Here is an 8,579-nt window from a genome sequence, read left to right as displayed (position 1 = left end):
CCTTTGACACTGCAGAAGCTTATTGAAACAATGCCACAGCGAATGCGGGCTGTAATCAAAGCTAAAGGCGGTCCAACAAAATATTAGAGAGTGTGACCATTTTTTGGTGGTGACCTTTTTTTTTGGCCAGGCAGTGTATATACTGTATATATATAATGACATTAAAAGTGTCATTATTATGACACTTTTAATGTCATAATTAAAAGTTTGAGGCCTTTAATTATGACAATTAAAATTAAAAGGCCTCACACCTTATATATATTAACTTATATATATATATATATAATAATATATAAATATTATTATAATATTATATATATATAATATAAAAAATATATATACTGTATATATATATATATATATATATATATATATATATAGCTGGTTGGATAGCTCAATAGATAAGGCATCAGTATATCAGTATAGTCTGGGTCCTTAGGCAAGACCGTTCAAGCTACTGCCTACCTCATACCATGAGAGACACAAAAATGCATAACATGCCGGCTCAGACGTCGCCCGGCCAAACAAGGTCTGCGTCAGGTGTTGGGGAACCAGAGCACCTTGATGACAAATGGGCTACTGGAACAAGACGGAAATGGGCGAGAGATGAAAATGTGGATCTGTTGGAATGCTACTACTCAAGTAACCCTAATCAGAGAGGTTACATGCAAAGACTGGTGAAGGAATGGTTACTTCGACATCCCCAGTCAACACTAAGCGCTAAACAACTAGTAGCTCAGTGTTCCAACATCCGCAAACGGCAACTGCTATCACAACTTGAGATTGACGAGATACAACACAAATGCTACGGCAAAAAGGAGGAACCTGGATGTCAGAACTGTGACATGTAGTTAAGTCCCCACCCAGTCAGGGGATACACGGCCCCCCGAATCAGAGCGAATCAGAGCTGAACGAGACGGCTGCTGACCTGAGAGAGAAAATCATGACCCGAATGACAACCAGACCTTCTCGGCGCCAATTACAACGGCTGAGTGAAGTACCATCAGAGATCATTGAGAATGTGAATGCAGCATTGAATATTATACCATTGAATAGCAATACCAAGCGACTGCAACATCAGGAAAAAGGAGCACGAGAAACTAGAGAAATACCAGGGCCTCAGGGAGGAACTGGAGAGGGCCTGGAAGGTGAAGGTCATCGGGGCCCTCGGGGCAGTCACCCCCAATCTGGACCAATGGCTACAACAGATCCCAGGAACAACATCAGACATCTCAGTCCAGAAATGCAGTCCTTGCACAGCCAAGATACTGCGCAGAACCCTCAAGCTCCCAGGCCTCTGGTAGAGGACCTGAGCTCAGAGGATAAGAGGATAAGAGCGGGTGGTTCTTATCAGAGGATAAGAACCACCCGCTCTTATGGGTGGGTGAGAAGGGAATTTTTTTTTTATATACTGTATATAATGACATTAAAAGTGTCATAATAATGACAATTAAAAGTGTGAGGCCTTTAATTATGACAATTAAAAGGCTTCACACCTTATATACATTAATTTCCCAAATCTCTCTGGAGTCACTTAAATAATGTCCAACTAAAGAACAGAACAGAATGTTAGGATGTTTCTGTGTGAACAAAAAGGTGTTTGGTACTGAAACTATGACAGGCCCACTTCATGAACTGTGAACTGAAATAGTAAAACTCGACTCATCATGTCTACTTTTCTATAAATGGACAAACATTCTTGTAAAAAAGGCCAACAGCCGCATAATGTTCAAATAAAAATAAGGGTAATTAAATTTCTAAGTATGATTTTCAAATAAAGTTCAGGTTAATGACTAGTTTTCACTAGTCATTAACCTGAACTTCTACCTTGATAATAAACTGGTTTTAGGTTTATTAATCCTATGAATTTAGGAAAAAGTTCTTCAATGACTTTAAATGCAGTTTTGAGTAGATTTGATTTTAATTTCTGGGAGAGCAGATCACACCAGGACTGTCTCTCCACAGCTGCTTGTGTCTCATTAATGTTGGCAGGTATGATGTGATCTTGAGATTCTGTTTCAAACTGAGTTTATACACCTCTGGAAAACATTTAAAGTTTCTCTGATTTGACTCTTTATAGGTATATGTTTGAGTAAAATGAATATTGTTTACTCTATGAATTACTGACAACATATTTCTTCATTCTGTTTGTGAATGTATGTAAATAAGCAGTTAGATTTAGAAAACTGCACCAGCAAATATCTTTTCATGGGTCTTAGCCTTACTGGGGGCTAAGCACCCCTAAAAGTCAGATCCTAGACTGGTTCTGACTTTTAGGTCTGATCTAAAAGTTCAGACCTGAATGAGTGACATCATTCATTCTGTGGAAAAACAGATTGCTCTTATGGATGCAGTAGATGATGTTTTTAAAGAGCGATCCAGTCAGGAAATGTCAGTAAAACGTTTGTTTGTTCAATGCCATGTGGAGCCTGAGATCTCATACTTTGATCTCAGGCCTTATTATTATTATTATTATATACTTGGGATCATGGCTCAGATTGAATACACCAAAAAACTTGAAAAAGTAATTGCCTTACACTGAAGAGGATTTGATCTTGATAATGTGCATTTCAAGAAGCCAACCACAGACAAGTGAGCTGTTGGCTCCAGATCTGTTGGCTCCAGATCAGCAGGATTCATGTCATGAAGTAACTTTTTCACTCGCCAGACATTGAACCAACAGAGAACTAGATTACATCACAAGTGGTAAAAAACCAAGAAATGTAGATGACTTGTTAAATAGTACAGCTCTGGAATGGAATCCATCTCTGATATTTAGCAGTGTATATCAATGGGGTCAACTCCATACACTTCATTCATTTAATCATAGAACAAAGTGATTACACAATTAATGAGTAGTACAGGGACGCTCGCTATTATTCAGTTTATAGAGTGAAAGGAGTTTTCCTGACTTTTTTTTTTCCCCCATGTTTTGATTTGAAACAGAACAGATCAGAGGTGGGGACTCGAGTCACATGACTTGGACTCGAGTCAGACTCGAGTCGTTAAAATCACGACTTGAGACTTGACTTGAAAAAATGCTCAAAGACTCGGACTTGACTTTGACTTTCATGCCATTGACTTGGGACTTGACTCGACTTGAAGCTGTTTACTTGAAAAGACTTGATATTTTTTACTCAAAGTCTTAAAATTTAAAACACATTATTTATAAAGTGGCGTCATTAATTAATTTCACTCATTCCGTATCAATATGCGCAGACCGTCACTATGTTTTTCCTCTCTCCTTATGTATGTATGTGTACGTAGCTGCAGCACAACCAATCAAATTAACAGGATTTGGACGTTTAAAAAAACGCGGCAAAGTTACAGAGCTCAGGGAACGAAATAGAAATAACCGCTCGAATATGCTTCCGCGAGTAATTCTTTTGGCTACGTAGGTTATGAACTTTCGACTAAAAAACGAACTGCAACTTGTAAAACATGCAAGAAGAGAATATCGGATGGAGATGCCACGACGTCCAACTTTGTCCGGCATTTGAAGCTTCACAGAGATCGGTAGGTGGCACTTTTCTTTTGCTGTAAGATAGTTGACTTTAGCTAACTTCGGGTTAGCATGTGTACTCCGGGTTAAATTGGTGATGATTTACCATAAATCCGGTCCTTCAAATGCCTCCACAAATAATGTGCACCGTGTTAGCTCAGGAAGCCGGTGGATAGTGAGCGGGGCTCCGGAACAGAAAGCAGATTCTGGACCTGAACACAGGGAACAGAGTCTCTCTGTCCCATCATGATGATGAGCCGGGTTTAGTATCATCTAAGGATGGTTGGTGTATTTGAAGACATCTACGTTGGGAAATTATATTGACAATATATTGTTTTGACAGGTCAGAGAAAAGAGGAAAAAACTGCTGTTATGGTTCTTTGTATTGTGCTGTGGAAATGTCAGCATTTTCGTCTTTTTTGATTGAATATCAAGTTTAACAGAACTGGGCAATAAAGTGGTCCAATTTAAAAATGTTTTTTATACTTTGTGTTCAGCTACACATGTTCTATCATTTGAGATAAATACATATTTTAAAACGAACAAATGGTCTATTATTTGAATTTTTTGTATAATTGCAAATTATTAAAAAAAAAATAAAATAAAAACGACTCGAAATGACTTGAAATTAAAGGTTCCTGACTTGAGACTTGACTCGACTTTTGCCTGTCTTTACTTGAGACTTGACTCGGACTTGAGGACAAAGACTTGAGACTTACTTGAGACTTGCAACACAGTGACTTGGTCACACCTCTGGAACAGATTCATAAAAGCTATAAGGATTCAAAATTTACTCAAATTTAAGATTTACACTTATTTTAAATAAAAGTACCGTATTTGCTATATCAATGTATCATGAGATAGTAAAAGTGGTATTCATTAGACGAAAGATAGAAAAACTGGCCTTTATTTAGTCTTTTTACATATGGCTTTAGCTTTTCTTTTATTACAAATAAGTTTTACAAAACGATTCTGAGGACTTCTGAATCAAGCAGAGGTGGAAAACAAAAAAAACAAAAACAAAACTAAGAGGCTGACAACAATGACGCGTTTGCCATCAGATGCCCCCAACTTTCAGCATGACTGCGGCTGAAAGACAGCAACCGGCCGTAAAAAAAAAAAAAGACAGCAAGAGAACATTTTGTCGACACACGGCAGCAAAACGGACGAGACGAACAAGATGGACAGAGGTGGTGACATTTTTTTTTCCCCCAGAATCACAGGAAGAAAAAGCAAGAACCGCGGAGTCGACGCGAGTCCCTTTCCTGTGCCTGACGAGGCTCATTTACATCACGACAGTTTACATCTCGTAGAGCTTCCAGCCGCTGGTCTGAAACCACCGACATCAGAGCAGGTTAAAAGAAGGCCGGTTCACCCCGTTCGGCCCAGTGTTGAGAAACAGTTACTCTCTGCACAGTGAGCGGCGCTCGTCAGCCGCCGCCACAGATTTCTAAACTTCATCAGTATTTTTCCTACAGGTCTAAGGACTAAATTACAGCTCCTTCAGTTATTTGATTCAGTGGAATTAGAAGACATTATCAGAAAGATCAAATGCATACATAGAAACCATCAACACCCCATCACATTAGATTGCACTGCATTAAAATTTCACTTTTCAAGGATCCACCAAACTGGCACATGATGTGTATTTAAAAAAAAAAAAAAAAGTTGTTTTCGGACACGTTTTTTTTTTTTTTCCTCCCTCCTGGTAAAGTTCGTCAACGGCGACCGTCGTTCCAAATCCCTGTCAGAGAAGGTGTTGCATAAGCAGGATGTGAAGTCTCTTGCATACGGAGGCGTCTCATGTCTCTCTCCTCGCCTTCTTCTTCTTCGCAGGTTTGGGCACTTGGCTCTCTTCGATTTTTTCTGTGGAAACGAGGCAAAGAACACCTTCAACGCATGAGGCAGAAAATTTAATCATGGAGAACTAGTCGTTTTGAAAAGTTGAAGCACAATAGAACTCTTGGATTACCAAAAAAAAAAAAAAAACAACTTTCTGTGATTTTCTTTTAGTTTTGCAATTTTTTGGGAACAAGTCTGACTTTTCAGCATTTAAAATGCCTAATCCAAGACATTTTGTACTTGCCTGACCAAATTACCCCGACTCCTATAATGAGCTCAGCAGATGAGCAGTTCCACCAGGTGTTTTGCTAATTGCTGCTGGCTAGTCTGAAGGAGCTGAGTGGAGAGTTGTAAAGGAGGGCCGCTCTGTGAGGCAGAAAGCTGGAAACTGAGGAGGAGCTACGTCTTAAAGGCGGAGCTAAGTCCTGCCAGGTGTTTGGCACAGGTGAATGGTTGCCATGGGAGATTAAAGTATTTATTGAAAATTTATGAAAGAAACACTCCAGATACGCTATAATGTAAAACAAAAAAAAAATAAGTTGATTTATGATGATACTGTCCCTTTAATAACTCTTATTAATTGTCTTACAACTTTTCTTTTTTACCAAATAGAAAAATTAAAGCAAAATAGATTTTTAGTTGTTTACTTTGATAACAAAATTTACTGATTCGTTAGTTTTTACTTAGAAAAAGGTATGACTACACTGCAAGTATAATCAAAACATGCCTGAACAGCGCCCCCTTGAGAAGCATTGGACCAAGTGCGACGTTCTTACTTTGCTCTGTCGAAGCAGGAAGGTTGTTCTGCTTGTAAGCGGGCTCTCCATCGGTTGGCTTCTGTATAGCAAAAAATAAATAAATAAATATATATATACTGTATATTAGAAATTCAGACTAGAAATAGAAACAATAAAGGTGCGTCGCATCGGTCAAGCAGAAAAGGGATGAACCTCAGTTTTTGGGTCACTCACTGTTCCTTTTACCTCACATCACACTCAGCGTAACAGAGGAAAACCAATAACTGTGTTACGTAAAATAAGAGCTTGGTACAATCAGATAAAGCACCGGCGGTACTGGAACAGTTCACCGAGACAACATCTTGCTCGTCATGTGAATCAATAACTTATTATCCAGCATTTCTTTAATAAACTGCAGCTATGAGTCATCCAGTGAATCACATCTGGTCCAGAAAATACGTCCCTTTGTTTGCAGCGGCTAATTTACCTGAATGTCAAGAGAGCTGACAGAATCAGTACCTGAGAATGTTGAACACCAAAAATGAAAGTGCGACTGCAGACCTGATATACAATTAATCTCATTTGTATTTAGACAATTACAAGAAAAAAAAAAATCAATTGATTAAAAAAAAGTATTCTTAGCATTTTTTTTTTTTTCAATCTGATTTGAAAGTATATTCCTAGATTGTTCTTTAAGTGCCATAAATTTAAGGAGAAATAAGTGTGATTACATTTTTTTTTCCATAATAGAGCAACTGTACAATAATACTCTATTTTGTGTTCCAGCTAATCTGGACATGTTGCGCTGGATTGTTGGTGGCTATTAGCTATGTTTGCTACTAGCGGACAACAATTTAGCTAACATACAGCAACAAGTTACTTTTAACTTCTAGTCTTTGGCTCCTGGTGATTTTAAATCCATTAGTCACCTAACATTCGTTTAGCAGAGCTTTACTTTCAAACAAGTGCAAAGCAAACATCAGGGTGTTAAAAAAAGCCGTTTTCCAGTTTCCTTAGTCCTCTACAAAAATATGTAGTTGCCATTAATTATATATTCATAGAGTAGATAATCATAAGTCCTAATAAAAATACTATTTTTATTGATTGTGTAGCGTGGTCTTCGTTGACTGTAATTAGTTTTCTTATGGAGTACAATTAAAAGATGATCTCCGATCAGTCAACAATAACAGTCCGAAACTGCATTGACGTTCTCTCTGACTTTTAGTGTTTGTCCAGCCTTGGCACTGAAAAACCCCTCAGATAAATAAATCACATTAAAAGTGTTCTAGTTTTCGTGTGTGTTTCAAAAGAAGAGGTGACACTGCACCAGCTGGAACGCAGCCAGCCCTTACAGGGTGACTCTAATCCGGGGACTTTACAGTCATTCTGAATCAGGGAATCTGAATGAATGCCATGTGGTTGCCGGTAAACTCCGGCCAAACGAGACCAGAGCACTCCTGGGCTAAGACGGATTTATCTAATTCTTTGGACAGATGGAAGAGGTTTGCATGACCTGTGATTTGGGATGTTAAAGTCACCAAAGGTGTTTACTGTCCACTAGTTAGAGAGGTTCGTCTAGCAAAACAGTCAAGTGTCGCCTTAGTTTCACAGAGAAAACCATAAAGTAATCAGAAAAATCTAGCTTCAAACAGAGCAGGAACAACCCTTACCTTTATATTATATTAATAACACTTGTGCGATTAATTCATCTTACAGCAAAAGTACAAAGGAGTACTAGATATAGTGCCTTGCAGCAATATTAATACCCCTTAAATTTTCCCTATTTTTATGTCACAGTAACAACTTCAATGTATTTCAGCAGGGTTTTGTATGATAGACCAGGGTAGTGCATAGTAGCGTGTTGGGTGGAAAACAAACTGTGAAGTTCTACTTATAACTTTGTTTTTAGGATACTTACTGGCATTCATCCATGACATCCAGGTCATTGGCCAACTCGGCACTGGTCAGATGTACTTTTCTGGATCACTGAGGGCCGTGAGCAGGATGAGCAACACCACGGCATTGATGAGCTTTAGGGACACAGGAACATACGGGTAAGAAACGGGCAAATTACAGTGGAGCTGAGAACTTAAAATGCACAACATGAACTCTAGGTGTTGTGCAGGACGTAAAGTGGATGTTATAAACACGGGAACGTTTAAAGGTCTGCTTGGAAATTTGTGTTTTTGGTGCAACACAATCTCTGGCTTGTGCAGTTCGTTACGCTGATGACTCATTCATCCCTATTGATGGGGTGAAGCAACGGAGCATTCTTCGCATTCAATAGGCAACCTGACACCAAACCTGCTACCTGAAGAGACCTGCTGCTGATTTATTAATATCAGGCAGAAAAAGGATTTTTCCACAGGCCCTTTAAATTGACTTCAAAATGCTGCTGAGTTTTCCCCTCGTTTTCAATTAGGAGACAATAACCCGGAATAAACTGTGATAGTTGCCTACATTTAGCTGCACACCTCATCTGCTGCGCTAGTTATAGC

At 38.7% G+C, this 8,579-nt stretch overlaps 1 long non-coding RNA gene across 1 annotated transcript; it reads right to left on the bottom strand.

The window, feature by feature from the left end:
• Positions 1-4,391: 4,391 nt before the first annotated feature.
• LOC116716603 (uncharacterized) lies at positions 4,392-6,186 on the bottom strand. The gene is made up of 2 exons (XR_004338559.1): positions 6,121-6,186; positions 4,392-5,368 (listed from the first exon to the last, which is right to left on the bottom strand). It is a non-coding gene; the product is annotated as an uncharacterized LOC116716603 (long non-coding RNA).
• Between the last annotated feature and the right edge of the window lie 2,393 nt (positions 6,187-8,579).

Source organism: Xiphophorus hellerii, unplaced genomic scaffold (assembly GCF_003331165.1).
Source record: "Xiphophorus hellerii strain 12219 unplaced genomic scaffold, Xiphophorus_hellerii-4.1 PGA_scaffold_73__1_contigs__length_124999, whole genome shotgun sequence".
Taxonomy (NCBI): Eukaryota; Metazoa; Chordata; class Actinopteri; order Cyprinodontiformes; family Poeciliidae; genus Xiphophorus; species Xiphophorus hellerii.
The sequence above is the reverse complement of the archived record's forward strand: the minus strand, read 5'-3'. Positions and strand labels throughout refer to the sequence as shown.